General features: G+C 43.5%; 1 protein-coding gene across 1 annotated transcript in view; it reads right to left on the bottom strand.

The window, feature by feature from the left end:
- The window catches only part of RTL9 (retrotransposon Gag like 9), an 80,408-nt gene that overhangs the window by 9,557 nt on the left and 53,431 nt on the right, over nucleotides 1-17,420 (bottom strand). The window contains exon 2 of the mRNA XM_023520024.1: nucleotides 1,339-1,492. The gene's annotated coding sequence lies outside the window, so the exon portion shown is untranslated. The remainder of the gene's footprint in view (nucleotides 1-1,338; nucleotides 1,493-17,420) is intronic.

Raw genomic sequence — 17,420 nt, 5'->3', positions numbered from 1 at the left:
GGGGATTTTTGCTTTTGTTTTTCATATCTATATTGCCTATACTGGACCCAGTTTACTTGTATTAGATGGGGAAAGAAAGTTATTTTTCTTTTTTGAAAAGCTGTGTTTCCCTCTGGTTCTGTGTCTAGTCCTCTCCTCTCTGCTTCCTGCATGCTTTCTGTAAGGATCTACAACATCTCCCCACCCAAGCATCTTACTTCCCCAACAAACTTAACACTTGTACCACTCGGATCCTTGGTCAGTAGTAACCTCTGAAAAATGTCTCCAACGGCTTGTTTTTATTTTGTTGTTTTTGTTTTGAAAAATTATTTCCTGTTTTCCTAACTTGTATTTATGTTTAATAGTTACACAAGCAATCTAGGAATATATTATCAGAATAAAAACTTGAAATCCTACATACAGATAAAACTAGTCATGATCCTACCCCATCCCCCATCCCCCACCCCCACAAGTCCAATTCCTCTGTCTGTTCACAGTTGGGTGTGTCTCCTTCCAAACTTTTTCTAGCTTTAATGGCATTCAGAGTTCATATCATGCAATTGCTTGCAAAATCTAGTATGTGCAAAGAGCTACAGTTAGAAAACCATTCTGGCCCTGGTCACTTCAGGACTCCAAGTTCTGCTCCATTGTGACCATTTGTCATCAGCTTGTCTCTAAGGAGGCCACCGATAGAGTTCTTGCTTGCTCGGCCCATTTGGGTCACAGACTTCCGTTTTATTAATGCCAGTATCTCTACAAACACAGAAAGGAGAGGCCTTCTAAGGAAGGAAAAGCCCAGAAATCACAACTTAGCGTCTCTCAAGTCCCCCATGTCCTGCCCGGTCTGCACTGATCAATATGACTAGGAGGTGTCATGCCTCCTGCTGCCTCACAAAAGGTAATTGAGTTTGGGGGATTGCTTGGCTAGCTGCTTGAAGAAATAAGAATAACAAGAGATGGTTCAATGTGTCAACAAATAGGTTTCTAGCTTTTGAAAATAAACCTTTCCCTAGATTCTCAACAATATTCTCTCCCCCAGCCCTAGCAAAGGGACACCCAGATAACTGAACACAGACAACCTCAGGATAAAGAAGTACCTGGTCTACCTTAAGGTCCTGATCAGTCAGGAAGGGAGAAACTATCCTCATACCCTTGCCCCCCAGCAACCCTGACACTTAAAATGCCCACCTGGCTCTTAGAGCACTTATTGGGTGCTCAGTCTGCCAGGCACTGTATTAAGCACTTTGCATACATTACATTATTTATTGCATACTAAGCCAATGTAGTGGGTTTTTCACCCTCATTTTATAAATCAGCTAAAGAATTGAAGTCGAGAGAAAATAAAATCAAATAACTTACCTTGGCTCTCACAGCTGAGAGGGAGTGAAGCTGGGCTTGTCACTCGGGTCTGTCTGACTCAGCTGGTGCTCTTAACTCAGGGGAGAGTCACACACTGTCTTCAAGTCTCTGAAGGGCTGTCATATGGAAGAGAGGGTAGGTGTGTTCTGGGTAGCTCCAAAGAGAAGGATTTGACTGTTAGTTGGGAATTACGCTTTCATTGGATGTGCTGCAAATTCCCCAAACAACATGTATATGCATGTCCAACTCTATAGGGAAAAGAACACTATAAGAAGAGCGAACGGAACTGCCTTGCATTAGGTGCCGTCCTGAAGGATCTGTGAAATCGGAGAGAACAGAAGGGATACTGAAGGACTGCAAATGGGCAACGTCCCAATTTTCTTAAATAAGGAAACTACAGACCAGTATACTGTAAACTCCAGAGCTGTGAGCTTGATGTCAATCCTCTGAGAGATTCTGCCGCAGATTATGAAGCAGGTAATTTATAAGCACTTAGGATATAAGTGGTGATAGGAGGTACCTAGAAGTACTAGCAGAACTGTACAAATTAGACCAGGTGCCCAGATTGGCAGCTATTGTGAACCGAAAAATGGGAGGACTGACAGTGGGTTGCTAGATTTTTATTTTTCCAAATAAAGGCATTAAGAAATAAGACAAAACAACCCCAAATTATCATTTCATAAAAAGAAAGATCTCTCTTTCAACACCAAAAGATGAAGAAATAATCTCAGAATAAAGGACAGTCTTTTAAACGAAATACATTTTGCTTTACAAAACATTGACTACGTAGTCCTCAAGCTTTATCATTGCACCGTGGATTGCTGCAGTTTTCCTTAAGGATTGGCACTTGCCCAAGGACCAGCGTTAGGGAATCACTCCCAGTTAAAATATCAACACAGATCAGATCAGATACCTATAAGACAGGAAGTCTTTCTGGATAGAAGAGGAGAGAACAGAGTTTGACCTTATGCTAAGTGAGGACGTTAACATAGATAAAGTGCCCACAGGAAGGGGAAGGAGCATGAGAGAAATAAAACTTGCCAAGTGTGAATTCAAGCCCTGCTGAGGCTGGATTTCGCCAACACATTTGACCTATGCCACCCCTTGGACCACACAGCCCTCTTGTAGGAATATGTGCCTGATGTCATTAAGCATTTGGACCACAAACCAGTTTCTGACTTGAGACTCTCCAAGCAATTTTCAGACCACTACTTGTCTTCCCAGAGAAAGTTCCTAAAGGTAGATGAATTCAAAACTGGCTCAATACCATTGCCAGCGTAGGGTTCTACATCGACCTAGTAGAAGCTGCTAGCCTTGGTCCTGTCCTGTTCAACAATTTTATCAATGGCATAAATAAGGGGATGGATGGCATTCTTACACAATTATTCTAGGTCCGAGAAGAACCTCTACCATCTGCCTAGGAAATGGGTTTACATTTGAAAATCTCATAGTTTACAATCTAACTCTGCATTTGGTCATTTTCTTTCCTGCTCTTTGTTGCCAATGCATTAAGTTCCTGCAATTTATGTTACTCAAGGAAAATTCTTAGTGAACATATGCTACCTCTGAGCTCTGTACCCTGAAGAGAAGATAGAGTCATCTATACAAACTGCTGTGTATTCATCTCAATCCTGGCATCTTCCCTCAGATAGCTGGTGTCAGTGTATACTTCCTGGATCAGAAAAGAGGACAAATTGATGTCCTCTTATTTGCAGAATCAGCCCCATTTCCAAAAGAGTTTAAATTAGAGTCTGACCTCATCTGTTGACATTGACCTTGTTTCTGAAGGTAAAGGCGATGCAGTATACAATATCTGCCATACTCTCTCAAACTGTATTTCTCTAAATGCGGTTGGGGAACCTCTGCTTCAGCCGCCCCCTGGGAGGATGGTTAAAATGCAGGTGCAGACTTGGGGAGGAGGGCTTCACTCTCATAGAGTCAAACTCGGTAGGTCTAAGGTGAGGCCAAAGAATCCAAATTATGGCCCCAAGCAATTCTGAAACACTCTAGAGTTTAAGAACCACTGGCTTAAGAGTTTGTATACTCCGATTTTAATATCAAACAAGCCAGGGCTCCAACTCTAGCACTTTAAGTTACTTCATCTTAGTTTCCATGTCTGGAAAACAGGGATAATAATAGTACCTACTTCACAGGCTCTGTGAATGTTTTTAAACAAAACAAACAAACAAAAAACATGTGTAAAGTGTCTGGCACCTAGTTGAAGCTCAGTAATCTCTCCTGGTCCTGCTTATTCATGGGCCCTGCTGTCTGCCTTTTCTGTGTTCAGCAGCTGCCCCTGTTGCCAACTCCTCACTCTTTCTAGGTCTGCTTTCAAAAGCACCAAGCAAGAGACTTATTGGTCCAAATTTAGGCACAACTGTGCTTCTTGAGCAAAGTTCTCATCACGGGTTCCTTCATAGGTGGTTTGCCAGCCTATAGAGTGACTGCTCTTAGATCAGATGCCCTCTCCTGGCTCAATCAGCCAGGGGGAAGTGGAGTCACATGGTACCAAACATAGCCACCTATTCATAAGAAACTGCTACTTCCCTCAGCTAGGGTCTGTGGATGGAAACTCCTTAGAAGGGGCCCGTGGGTGTGGCAGGAATTCTGAGGCTTAGCCCGTCTAGTACACCTAGGCTTCTCATTTATCCAGCCTGCCAAAGGAATGAAGTGTTCAGGTTCACTGACGTCTCTATTTAAATTCCAACTTTTCATCTCCAGGAACACTGGTTTTCAAAAAACTAGACTAGAGTCAAAAAAAAAAAAATCTTAACCTTAAAATGAGACTGTTTCTAGAACAGTTTTTGAAGTTTTCAAAGCACTTTCGTATCAATTTCCTCACTGCGGGGCTTGTAAACTGGCAGCCACAAGCCGGATTCAGACTGCAGACAAATTTTATTTGACCCACACAATGTTGGTAACATTTTTAAATTAGTTGCCAGGAGATTGCACATAAAATGCTGGATTTCTGGCTTCTCTGGGAAAGCAGAAAGACTTGGATTCTCATTCTGACATGGCAATAGTCAGCTGGAGCTGAATAAACTGCTCCCTGTAGATGGGGCATTGGCTCACCAGTTATCTTTTTACAATGACTTGCTTGGCCCCTGTAGGCATTTGAAGCCTTGTTTTAACCCCATGCAGTAGGTAGAGAAGGTGCTTAAGAACACAGATTGTGAAGCGGAACTGTCTGGGTAAGAATGCCAGCTTTGCCCCTTGCTGGTTTTGGGACCCTGGGTAAGTGATTTAACCTCTCTGAGCTTCAGTTTCTTCATCTGTAAAATGAGAATGATGATAATGCCTATTTCAGAGGGTTATTGGTCCAACTAAATAAGTCAATGCATAGAAACTACTTAGAACAATACTTGTCACATGGCAAATATTAAACAAGTACAGTTGATCTTTGAACAACATAGGTTTGAACTGCGCAGATCTACTTATATGAGGATTTTTTTCATAAATACTGTAAATGTATTTTCTCTTATGCTTTTCTTAATAACATTTTCTTTTCTCTAGCTTACTTTATTGTAAGAATACAGTATACAAAACATATAACATATAAAATATGTGTTAATTGGCTATTTATATTATTGATAAAGGTTATACACAGATTTTTGACTGTGCAGAGGGTTGACACCCCAAACCCCTGCATTGTTCAAAGATTGGCTCTATTAGCTTCTTTCATTGTCCACAATTACCTATCTGCCTTTCTGACATTGAAAAGATTCTAAAAATCTGTGGCAAGCTCATTCGGTTGCAAAATTGGGCCCGAATTGGTATGAGGCTGTTCATTAATCACGTTTAGAAGTATTAATGTGTTTGATTACATAATACTGCCCACAGATCCCATAAGGAATGTTATATATGTTATATGTACCATACTGCTTTTCTAAAAACCAAAAGTTCTGAACTCCAAAACATATCTAGCACCAGTTGTTTCAGATAAGAGATTGTGGACCAGTATTATTAGTTTGTGTACCTACTTGACAGATGGGAAAACTGAGCTCCAGAGCACTGACCAACTGGCCAAAATCCCACAGCTTGTAAGCAGAAATAATATCAACTCTTCAGCATGAAACCTACAGTGCCTAGTACTGTCGTGTTCATTGGGCTTGCAATAAACATGTCGATGCTGGACTGTAGTGGCTACCAGTCAAGGTCACCTGAAGAATGCCACCATTACTGAGAGTGACAAGCCCTCCCCTTAGTAACATTCTGGAGATTATTTGCAGTAATCTTCACTATATACCCTTGGGTTAGGATTAGGATAAAGATTATTGTCTTCATTTTACAGAGGAGGAAACTGAGGTCCAGAGAAGAGATGTGACTTGCCCAAAATCACACAGCAAAAGACAGGCAGAACTGGAACTAGAGACCAAATTCTGTGCTTTTTCTTCTTAAACCCCAAAGCAGGTCCAAGAAAGATATACTCTGAACTTTCCACATACTGACCTCCTACTCTCTGCAGACGATCCTAAAATTTTCAACATACCTGATGGAAGAAGAGTTTCCCAAGATCTCAGCAAATTCAAAAATTAGACAGTGTGTCTAGGTGGACCTCATCCTCCCCAGTACCATAGGCAGCAATGTACAGACACCATCCAGTCAGAAGCCAAGGAGAAGAGAATTCTCAAATCCCAAGAAAATCATAGAGACCCTACTATTTGCCTTGCTCTGTTGATTTTTAAGAAATTGACATTTACTTATGCCAAAGGCCAAAAGAAATGAAAAATCTACTGGAAAGGGAATTTCATCAGTTATGAAGCAACATCTTTAAAAAAAAAACCTTTGCACAGTATCAGTTCCCTTATTTGAAATGCAGAAAATAGAGCGCTGCTATTTCATATTAGTGCATCAGAGACCTGAGAATACAAACAGCATATCTAAGACCTCTTGCCAGCCCCCTGTTTCAGCACAAGGAAGCTTTATGACATCGCCACCAACTTAAGCAAGCTGGAAAAGAGAAGGCAGGCCATGACCCAGGTGTCCTCATGTCTCTCCTAAATACATGGCTTGAGTTCCTACTACCAACAAATCCGCACTTTGATCACACACCCACAGTGACCCAGATCTTTGAATTCAGCAATTCTTTCTCAGGTTTCAGCGAGGCATTGGCAGCCTGAGCTATTCTGGGACACTTTCTCTGCTGTGGATACCACTTTCGGAATATGCCAGGGACATACTGAGGACCTGGAGCACTCCTTCCTGGACCTGTTTTTGGGTTTGCTCACTCTCTCTCTTTCTCTGGGCTGATCATTTGGAGAACAGTCATTCTTGCCAGCCTAATCCCAGGAGTCTGCCTACCTCACCGGGCCACAAGCTCCTAGAGACAGTGTGGCTGCCAGCACCCTCATGGTAAGGGGCATGGAAGCACCAGGCAGCTTGGAAGGACAGATGTCCTAAGGGGCAGTCTGAGTTTGGATGTAGACTGAAAAGACAAAGGATGGTGGGAGCTGGCAAGATTTTCCAAACATCTTATTCTTATAGTCATCACTTCCTAATCAGATGCAACTGACTCAGCAGGCATTCAGGAACCTGCGGTCTCCATTTTCCTGTCCTAAAATCCTCTGCACCTGTAAGTACCTGGGCTCACTGCTGCTTGTGCTATCTTTTGGGGAGGGGGAGAGGAGGGCAAGGCCTGGGGAAAGTCATCAATATCTGACTCAGGTGTGGGCAGGCCCATAGCGTTGGAAGAATTTCTGACATCCTCACCCCTCATTTGGAACTGCTTCTTAGTTTGGAAAATGAAAATGCCTCTTTGTTCTTGCCCAAGCCCCTAGCATACCAGAAACTCCACCTGTCCTTTGGGGTCTTCTGTTTATCAGTGCTGTGCACACCTGATTTCTTATGTTGGACTTAATGGGAGAAGTGCCCTCTTGACATTTGAATTTCTTAAAGTAAGCAACCACAGCTACTATTGTGGGCCCAGCTCCTGCTGTGTTCTCCATCTTTTATGCAGTAATTTGCTGAAACAGTAAAAGATGTTGTAAGTGGGAGTGTATAAATGAGAATTTAGAAATTCCTTCATGGTAAAAAGGAAGAGCAGTGTGGTTTGGATTGATTCTCAAAGCAGTCAGAATGTTGTCACAATGGCTCCACGCTATGTAGTGAGAAGGCCTTTTTCAATGTCTTCCTATTTTAATGAGAAACAAGGCCAAAACAGCTAACTATAAGTACTCCAGGAAAGGAGCATTGCTCATGCTTTCATTTACCTTTTTTCCCTGAGAGACTGGACATTGTCTCTGGCCAGCCTGTCAGGCTCTGAAGGAGATATTCAGCCCTTCTTTTCAGGGCCTAGTGAATAGGGCTTTGGAGTAAGACCACCTGGGTTTATATACTGTCTCTGCCACTCACTAGCTGTGTGGCCTTGGGAAAGTCATGTAACCTGAATCTCATCTGTAAAATGGGCATAATAATGATAAGATCTATCAGATAGTGCTGTAAAGATGAGATGATGCCTGTAAAGCCCAGCACAGTGCCGAGTACAAAGTAAATGCTTAACAAAAATCAGCAATGATTAAGATTCCCAGCTCTCTGCTGTATGCATCACCATCTGAAAATGGCTTATAGCAGCAGATAGTCCTGCTCAGTGCAAGTCTAACACCACCAGAGTTTTGGGGGCTCGTCATTTCCTTAAAGTAACTCTCTTCTCTTTTTCCTCCCAGTCTCACTAGATAAGAGTGTCCCCAAGCCTTTCCTCTCACTAGTTTTGCATCCACTCCATCCACCAGCTACCTGAATAGACAGATTCACTGCTCAAGATTCATGAAAACTTTTACTTGGCTTTCGACAACCGCAGACTGAGCTTCACCACTGCTACCCATTCCCTAGCAGTAAGATGGAATCATTTCTGAGAGGGTGAAGTCCAGAAGGGTGCGGCTCCTAAAGCACTAACAAAAGTAAGAGAGTCCCACCTAAAACGTTATGTCTCTTGTTCCTGTAGAGCTCACTGCAGCTGTGGAATCAATACCTATACACAGCCACTCTCACCATGGCTCCGTGACCCTGTGACTATTGACCCACTGCTGATCTCCTCCTCCAACACGACCTTTCTTTCCCTCCCTCCCTCAGTATACTCTCTTGTCTGGGCCCCAGGGTTCTGGGGCTTCAAGAGGCTTTCCTTTACTTCCTCTCTCTTCTTCCTCCTCGCCCTCTCCTGAGGATACATAATTCACTCTTTCAGGGAGTGTGGTGGCAGAAAGGAGTTCTGCTTTCTGTGCAGGCATACCTTCAGCATGCTCTCTGCAATCTAACCCTCCCTGACTCTCTGCTCAGCAGGTGGAAGAACCCCTAGGCATGTTTATGGTACCTTTAGAATCATAAGACTGGCCGACATCCTCTCAAAGACTAAACAAGAGTTGTTCTTGAACTGTTTCAGTCTGAGAGTTAGCTATTCCAGCTACTGTCCCCATAGAGATATAGAGTCTCTGGGTTTGGGGTTCATTTCTAGAATCCATATGTTTAAAAACCTCTCCTTGGGCCACATCTTAAGGAGTGCACTACATCTTGTGGAACACGGCAGGGGGTGCAGAGGAAAATCACAAAGCTTTGATTCATATAACTAGCACCAGCCCACATCTGAGTCTCCAGGAACATATGTAAATGCCTTCGGAGACCTGATCTTCTCTTGTCCAGCTCTTAGGCAACTTCAGAAAGACCTTTAGCAGTTTTAGATATCTGAACCGCAGGCCTAAATCAGCAGTGCTACCAGTCTGAGGTGTAAATGGACAATGAGCTCTTATCTAGAGGCGTCTGAAGCTAGGTTAACAGAGGTCTTCAGTGATTAACAACACTCGGAAGCTACACCAGCAGGCTTTGACTTTCAGTCCAGGACTCTTATAAGCTGCGTGACCTTAAGAAACTTAATCTGTGATTTGTTTCTTCATTTATACAATAGGAATATTAATAACACCTACCTCATAGTGTTGTTCATGGGGAATTATGAGTTACTTCACAGAACATGTTTAGAACCATGCCGGGCTACATCAAGCATTCAGTAAATATTAGCTGTTATTATTGTTACTATAAATATTATTATGCATATAAACAGGGTCTGTAATATTCACAAAGAATAAGTGAGCTCATGTGTAGAAAGTGTTCAGAACCATTATTGCTGTGGTCCCAGGGATTTAACAGAGAAATCAGTAAATGTCCTCAGGGTTTCAGGGGAGACCCAGGCTATCTTGGGTAAACAGTTCTGGGGGATGGTTGGTCAAAGGTCATTCAGAGGCTAGAAAGAAAATGGCAGTTTGGAGTCTCTTACATTCAAAATGTAAATAAAACTCTCATGCCTAACTTGTTGCTATAAATTTATGACATTATGGGATTTGGTTACGGGACCTGCTCGGTCTAATTAAAGTTTTAGGACTTCTAGGAGATCGGCTTTGGTTCGCACACAGACTAGATCTTTAAAAATGCTGTCATGAATGTGCTGCCAGCTTCATAGCACTGAAGATTCCGTTGTTTGTACTGGCTGCTCCAGCAGCCATTGTAGAGCCTTTGTATTTGTCCTTTCTATACCAAGTCCCCAGTGGTTAAATTTTTAGATTTCATTAGAAGATACTCCCCCAGTAAAGAACTCAAAAGCTGAGTGATTGTCCTTTACTTGGCTTGTGGACCCTGAGTGGACACGAGTTTCCCCCACAGTGTACCTGCTTTCACTGTCTGGAGCACGCCCTGGAAACAGGGCACTGATCCTGGAGGGAAGGGATGAGGTTTCTGGGAGGGGTCAGAAGAAGAACGTCTTCTCACCTGGGCCAGTGTCCCTCACCACTTCACGCTTTTCATGCTATGCCTCACCTAGCTCTGTCCCCTGGCCTTGCCCTGGGAAAGTAAATGGAAGAAGAAACACTCCATCCCATCCCAAGGAGTCAACTAATACCACTTGGACCCTAATGGCTTCTCAGCCCCCATCTCTCACCTCCCTTCCTGTTGCATACATCTACTGGAAAGTCCCACTGGCTTCCCCAACTCAATGTGTCCCAGCTGAACTTGTCACCTGTCTCCACTCATCCCTGTGTCAACTAATAGTGTTGTGTTTCCCATCTTGGTTAATAGTCTCACCATGGAGCCAAGCTGTAACATCATGGTCACTGTAACCTTTTCCCTCTCCTTGACCCTCTCTAGCACCCAGCCCTGTGGTTTCTACCTGTTGACATGTCCCCAGAGTGGTCACCTCCTCTCCAATATCACTGCCACAGTCCTGGTCTAGAGCATTTGCCACTTCTTGCCAGAACCCTTGAGATGGCTTCGCAATTGGTCTATCAGCTTTTAGCGTCTCTCCTCTCCAGTCCTTCCCACCTGGTGCCCTAAGAATTGTCTTTCTGATCCGTCATTCTTCTGTCTTAGTAGAAACCTTTGATGGCTCCCTATTGCTCTCAGAACAAAGTGTTAAACTCTCGGCTTGGCCGACAAACCTCTGAACAGGCTGATCCCAGCCACCTTTTCCACTCCCCTTCTGCTGTTGCCAATAGCGCACCCCACTGACAATTGTCCCACTTTCCAGAACATACATTTTCATGCTAATACTGTTCTTTCTTCCTGGAATGTCCTTCCCCTCCCTCTACTGCTCTTTCTGGAAAAATTTTCCATCCCTTAGGATCCAGCTCCAACACCCAACATCTGTGATGCCTACCTAACTTCCAGGTCATTCACCATCTGTATCCCATGATGCTGCTATATTCCTCAACTATAGCACCCCCCGGACCATGGGTATTTATGTGTGCATTGGCCACTTCAGCTAGATGTGGAAGTTCCCAAAAGCTGCCAGGGACCAGATTGGGTTCTTCTTTGTATTTTCAGTATCCTCCCCAGTCTTGGATATAATAAATTACTGGTTTCCTCATTTGTAAGTTGGGGATGAAAATAATAGTTGCTACCTCCTGGCATTAGAAGGATTAAAGAAGATAATATATACAATATTCATGCAGATCATGATAATGAAGATGGCGATGGTAAGAGGGAAAAATAGTTAGCATTCATTCAGTGCTTTCTAAGTGCCAGACACTGTCCTAAACTCTTTACATAGATGAGAGTCAGCTAAATAGATGAGTTAACCCATGGAAAGTGATTATATATGCATGTGTTTGTATGTATGTGTTTATATATTATAAACATCATATAGATGATGACATATGTATAACATATACTCCACACTGTGCCTGGCATTTATCAGGAACTCCAGTTTTTCCTTTCTTTCCCCAAATTTCCATCCTACATCATTAGCCCTCCCCACCCACCACCCTCCAGGGCTGGAGTAGGAAACAGGTGAATATAGAAGAGGTCTTTGTATTATTGTCCCTGGTCACAGACTGGTTCGCAAAAGAGAGCAAAGCTCTTGGAATTGCTTTTGGACTTGGTGTCTAAGCTTTGTCTCCCCATTCAGGCTGTCATTTCTTTGAGAAGAGAGGCTATGCTGTACCCCTTTTTGTGGCCCTGATAAGCATCCGGATGATGGTGGGCACGTGGCAGGCTCTAAATAAACTTTTAGGCTAGGATCTCCTTTGGAGGTCTTCAGTGTTCAGCAGTTGCTGCAGCAGGTCTTGGGCGGCTGACAGGTTCTCAGGAGCACAGAGAGCAGTAGCTGGAGCCACACGGTAGCAGCCCTTTTAGCCGTGCTCTGCTAGGGTCAGGGCACCAGGCCAAGAGGCTGGGGACCTGTATCCCGGATTCAGCTCGCCACCAAACAGCTGAGTGACCCTGTGCAAATCTCTCTGCTTGCCTGGACTTCAGGGTCCTCACCTGTAAAATGCTGCCCCTCAGGACTGTCTGAAGATGTGTGGCATGACAGCCGAGAAAGCTCTTTGCCAAAAGGCTGTGCAGAAGTAAGCCATTGCTAATTTCAAGGGCTAGGGCTTCACTTAGTAGGAAACAATTAGAAAATGGTGGTGGAGGGGGAGAGTGGGGCTTATGTTTCTAAGGCATATGGGGGCCTATATTTGTTGTCCTCCTGCTTAGCAGCATTAGTGATTCAAGCTCATGCTGCTTGCGGAACACTCTATCCTTCAGGGACAAGAGAGGTTGGAGAGCAACGAGGCTGAAGCCAGCGCACAGTACAGTGAAAAATAGAGTGATAGCAATGAGGCACCAAGCACACAGGTTCATAGGTATGCATTCACACTCCTGAAGGCCCCCTATGTTGCTGCACAACAGCAGCTGGAGCTAATTACAGACAGACCATGGGACAGCTCCTTCTCCGGCTCTTTTTCTTGAAACTGTCAACCCTCCCCCACCTCTTATTGCCCTTGGGGTTTGCCTGAGCTCTTAGAAGGGGTGTTGCTGGCGCCACAGTTAAGTGCCTAGAAAGAACATGGGGGAGGGGTGCAGGGGCGTAGGAAGCAGCCTTGTCTCTCTCTTCTTGAGGGGGTGGGTAGAGAGGAGGGGATGAAGAAGGGAGAGCTAGCTGGGATACAGATGCAGCTTTGTGTTAACAGATGTGCTCTCCTGGCAATAGAGAGCCCAGGCTCTCAGCTTCTCCCTTCTCCTTCATCTGATTCACCCAGAGATCCCCTCTTAACCCTTCTCTCTCTTAAACCCACAACTTCCTCATCAGACTCTACATCTGGCATAAAGCTCAATAAATGTTGAATGAATGGATGGATGAAAGAATACAGAAACCCTCCTCAAAGGCATACTACTCCCAAGCCATGTTCCCACCCCACAGGAGATAATAACTGTGTAAGCTCTTTCCTCTGTTTTTCTTTCTATATGCTTCCTTTGGGCAGCTTAAACTCTCACCTCCATGTTCCTCACTTCTATATCTCTCTTTCCAGCCCAGATCTCAGCCAGCTGCCTAAATGGTCCTCCTATTCCTTAAACCCAACATGCTCCACATTCAATTACTCACCAGTGATGTCCCCAGGGGTTTTCTAACAGGACTCTTGGTCTGCCCAGGAGGTGGGAAGGGAAGGACTTGCTGTATGCCCCCTATCAGCATGAGGTGTAAACATATTATCTCTGATCCCAGGGCCTCTCTTCACAGCAGGATACCAAAGTTCTTCTCTTCACCCTCTTAGTAGTCAACCCTCACCCATAAGAAAGCCAAATTGGGAAACTTGGCGGCTAACTGCACAATCCATGCTTCTAAGATTGGAACCAAGCAAGTTGTTTCAGCAAAAGGAAGTCCTTGAAAAGGAATCAATGTGTGTTGGGAAGTTATTTTTTTTTCTCCAACACTCTCCCTCCAGACCCCATTCTCATTGCTTTGCAACCCTGATACCCCCACCATTCCTCATCCACCCAGTACAAACACACATGGCCCTCCCTTCATTCGCAACTCTGTTCTTCTTTATTCTGGAGCCCTGTCTCTAGGCTAATTACAAACTCTCAGGTAAATATTGAACCAAGATTGATGGAAACTGGGGATTTCATTCCATCAGAGCAATGTCAGAGAGAGGACCCAGACTGTTTATTGAGAATCTTCACTCAACTTCTTTCCTGGCCTTGACAAAGATAAGAGCAAACAAAGCCTCCCTACCTTTCAGGTGCTCCTAGATCTGGGCAGCAGCCAAATGAACAGGTAACAGATACAGTGGCCTTTGATTCCTGACAGCCTCAGAGCCTATGAAGGCAGAATCCAAGTTTCTTCCTTCCTATTCCAAGGGGATCCTGAGCACCAAACACCAGGACAAATGCAAGATGTAATTATACTGAACCGTATCATGGCCACATCTAGGTATTTTCAGGTTTTTAAACAAAGTGAAAGCTGTATCACCAATTTCAGTCTGACACACAAAACAATGAAGTAATTTATTTAAAGCACTCATGTTTAATTTCAAAACATTTGTTTGTTAGTTCAGCAAATATATATTAAGCATCTCAAAGAGCTATAATCCATGATTGCCGCCTTTAAACGACTCTTATTCTAGTTGGAGGGAAAAACTCCTACATATAACGGTTAAATGACAATACAAGACCACATCAAGTCCCTTCCCATGCTGGTGTGGTCTGTGTGGCTCTTGCAGTCCCTTTGGCAGTACTGAAAATTTCTACTCTATTGCTCCTGTCACTAGTGCTGTTCTCTTTTCCAATATAGAGATGTATCTCTAGAGTACAATGTATCTATGCATTCATATCTGAGTTCTGCCTTTCACTAGCTGTGTGACCTTGGCCAAGTTGCTCAGCCTATCTGTGCCTGGTGCCTCCTCTGTAACATGAAGACAATAATAGTACCCACCTCAGAGTTATAGTAAGAAACAAATAAGTTAATGCACACAGTACACTTAGAATGATACCTGGAACATAATGCATGCTCAATAAATATCGGTAATTTTATTTTTCTAATAAACCTGCTGTCCTTTGTTACCACCAGAGGTTATAATTCGTATTGGGCTTCCAAAAGAAGTTTGTTCATTCAATCATCCTTATTCATTCATCCATTCAATCAATACATACATGTTGAGCATCTACAAGTCCCTGAGCTTAATCGTCAACCCATACCCATAGAAAAGCCAAATTGGGAAACTTGGTGGCTAACTCTCCAATCCATGCTTCTAAGCCCAGGTCATACAGACAAATAAGACATGGCTCCTGCTTTGGGGACTAAACAATTCATTCCAAGTAGGTCCTGGGTTAACAGTGCCCTAAAGCACCTAGAAGAAGCAAACACATATTCTTCCTGAAGGAACACTCTTTCCACTCAGTTTTCTTTGGATTACTATGGCTAAAGTCTGACTGAACATGAACTAATAATCTAAAATTACAAAGCACACAATAGAGCCAAAAACAACAAAAAAGAATTAGTCCTCAAAGACTCAGATACTACAATTGTGTGATATAAAATATTTTTTTAAAGTTTTGGGTGTATTAAAAAACAAACGAAGTTTTTAAAACACTAGCTAAGTACAAGATCCTAGCTGAAAATAATTAGAAAAAGTATCATCATCTTATAGATGGCAAAGCTAGGGCTCAGAGAAGGAAGCAGCTCCTTCAATGTTACACAGCTCAAAACAAGGGACTCAAGTCAGGTTTTCTGTATCTAGTGTTCTTTTGGTAGACTCAGTTACCAGGGGTGTGGCATTTTTTCCTGAATCAGTCAATGAGTGAGATGACTACAAAGCACTAGGCTAGGTCTGTAGAAACTACAAAGATGAACACGATAGAGTCCCTGCCCTCAAATAGCTTAAAATTCAGTAGAGAGACATGGCTACACACATAGAAAAATAACCATTGATCTCGGGCTCTGTGGTAGAAACTACTGTGGTCTGGAATGGTAGGAAGTGAGACTTACACAGGTTCTTAAAGGACAGGGAAGAGATGGATCTATGGGGGAGAGTAGTTTTGGATTGGTGAGAGCAGTAGAGGAGACTGGGAATAGCCTGACCAATGTCATAAAGAAAATGATCCTATAAAGAATGGTTCCAGGAACAATAAGTTCATTTGGCTAGCACACTGGATGCATGTAGGGGCAGGCCTGTGCTGTTATACAGGACCACAATAGAGCCTTGGTAGGGCTTAGTTACTAGCTGAAAGTAGAGGTGAGAAGGGCCCCATGCTTGATTTAATGTACTGTTGTCACTATATTGAAAGTCCTGATTTTTTTAACACAGAGCTCCACATTTTCATTTTGTCCCAGGGCCCACAAATGATGGAGCCAGTCCTATATAGGGGACTGGGAGAAGGTATGGCTGGAAAGGCAGGGGCACTCTTGGGGAAGGACCTTGAATGCCACCTTGATATTTTCTCTGCAGACAACGAGAGATCACTGAAAGTGTTTGAGTATGAGAGATATAGGGTGATTGTGAATTTAGAAAGCCACATGAGAAAGGGGGGTACAGTTGGATTGAAGAAAGAAAGATGAGAAGTAGTCAGGAGACTATTGTAGAAAGATGAGAAGTAGTCAGGAGACTATTGTAATAAAGCAATTGGGGGCCTGGACAGGCATGGCAGTGGAAAGACATGGAGAAGACAATGGTCTTTACTTTATTCAGTTATCAAGTCTACAGATATTCGCTGAGCACCTGACATGTGCTTAGGCACTGTGCTAGGGGCTAGGATTCAGGGATGCACAAGACTCCACTCCTGACCTCAAACTGCTCACAGTGACAGAGGCAGATAAGTAAACAAACCACAACACAGTCCCATATGCTAAGGGCTAGGACTGAATTAAGTTTAGGGTATTGCAGGAGTCTAGAGGAAGAGTACCTAACCCAGAGAGAGGATCCAGAGAAAATTTCCAAGGAGATGTGATACCTGAGCTACATCTTGAAAGTTGAGTAGAAATTCACCCCATGGTCAAGGCACAGAAGAGCATTCCAGGAAGAGGGAACAGAATGTATAGTATCATGGAACATCTACTGTGTGCCAGGCTGCCCTTAAGGCTGAGAATCCTTGTTCTTAGGCTGGTAGGAGAAGCAGACAACCAACCGGAGAATAATAAGATAATGTGGAAAGTGCTATGACATAGATGTTATGGGAGTACAAAGGAGAGGCTTCCAACCCAGATTGGGGAGTTCAGGGAAGTCCCTTTGGTAGAGGTGTCTTTTGAGCTATCTGTTGTAGATGAGAAGGTGTTAGCTAGGTGAAGAGATGGAGGGAAGGGTAAGCCAGGTAGAAGGAGAGGTGTGTCTCAGAAAATCGTAAACAATTCCCTATGATTCAACTACAGAATGAGCATAGAGGGAGCATGGGGAGATTTGAGCAAAGAGATAGGCCTTAAATTCCAAACTGAGGAGTTGGGACTTTGTCTTATAGAGCAGTAGTTCTCAGCCTTGACTACACACTGGAATCACTGGGGAACTTTAAAAACCACTGATGATTATTAGATTCCACCCGCAAGAACTAGGAATTAATTAGTCTGCGTGGGAGGCATTGGGATTTTTAAATACTCCCCCAGTTTATTCTAATGTGCAACCAGGATTTTGAGAACCATGGCTTTAGGGTGGGAGTTTTCAAATTTGAGTCCTCATCAGGATCACCTGGAGGGCTTTTTAAACACAAATTGGGGGAGCACTCCTAGAATTTCTGATTCAGTAGGTCTCTAATAAGTACCTACTCTAATGAGTTTTCAGAGATGCCATTTCTGCTGGCCCCAGGCCCACACTTTGAGAGCCTCTGGTCTCAGGTATTGTGAAGTCAGTTACACTTAA

Source organism: Pteropus vampyrus, unplaced genomic scaffold, assembly GCF_000151845.1.
Source record: "Pteropus vampyrus isolate Shadow unplaced genomic scaffold, Pvam_2.0 Scaffold244, whole genome shotgun sequence".
NCBI lineage: Eukaryota > Metazoa > Chordata > Mammalia > Chiroptera > Pteropodidae > Pteropus > Pteropus vampyrus.
Note: the sequence above shows the minus strand (reverse complement) of the source record. Positions and strands in the feature narration are given on the sequence as shown.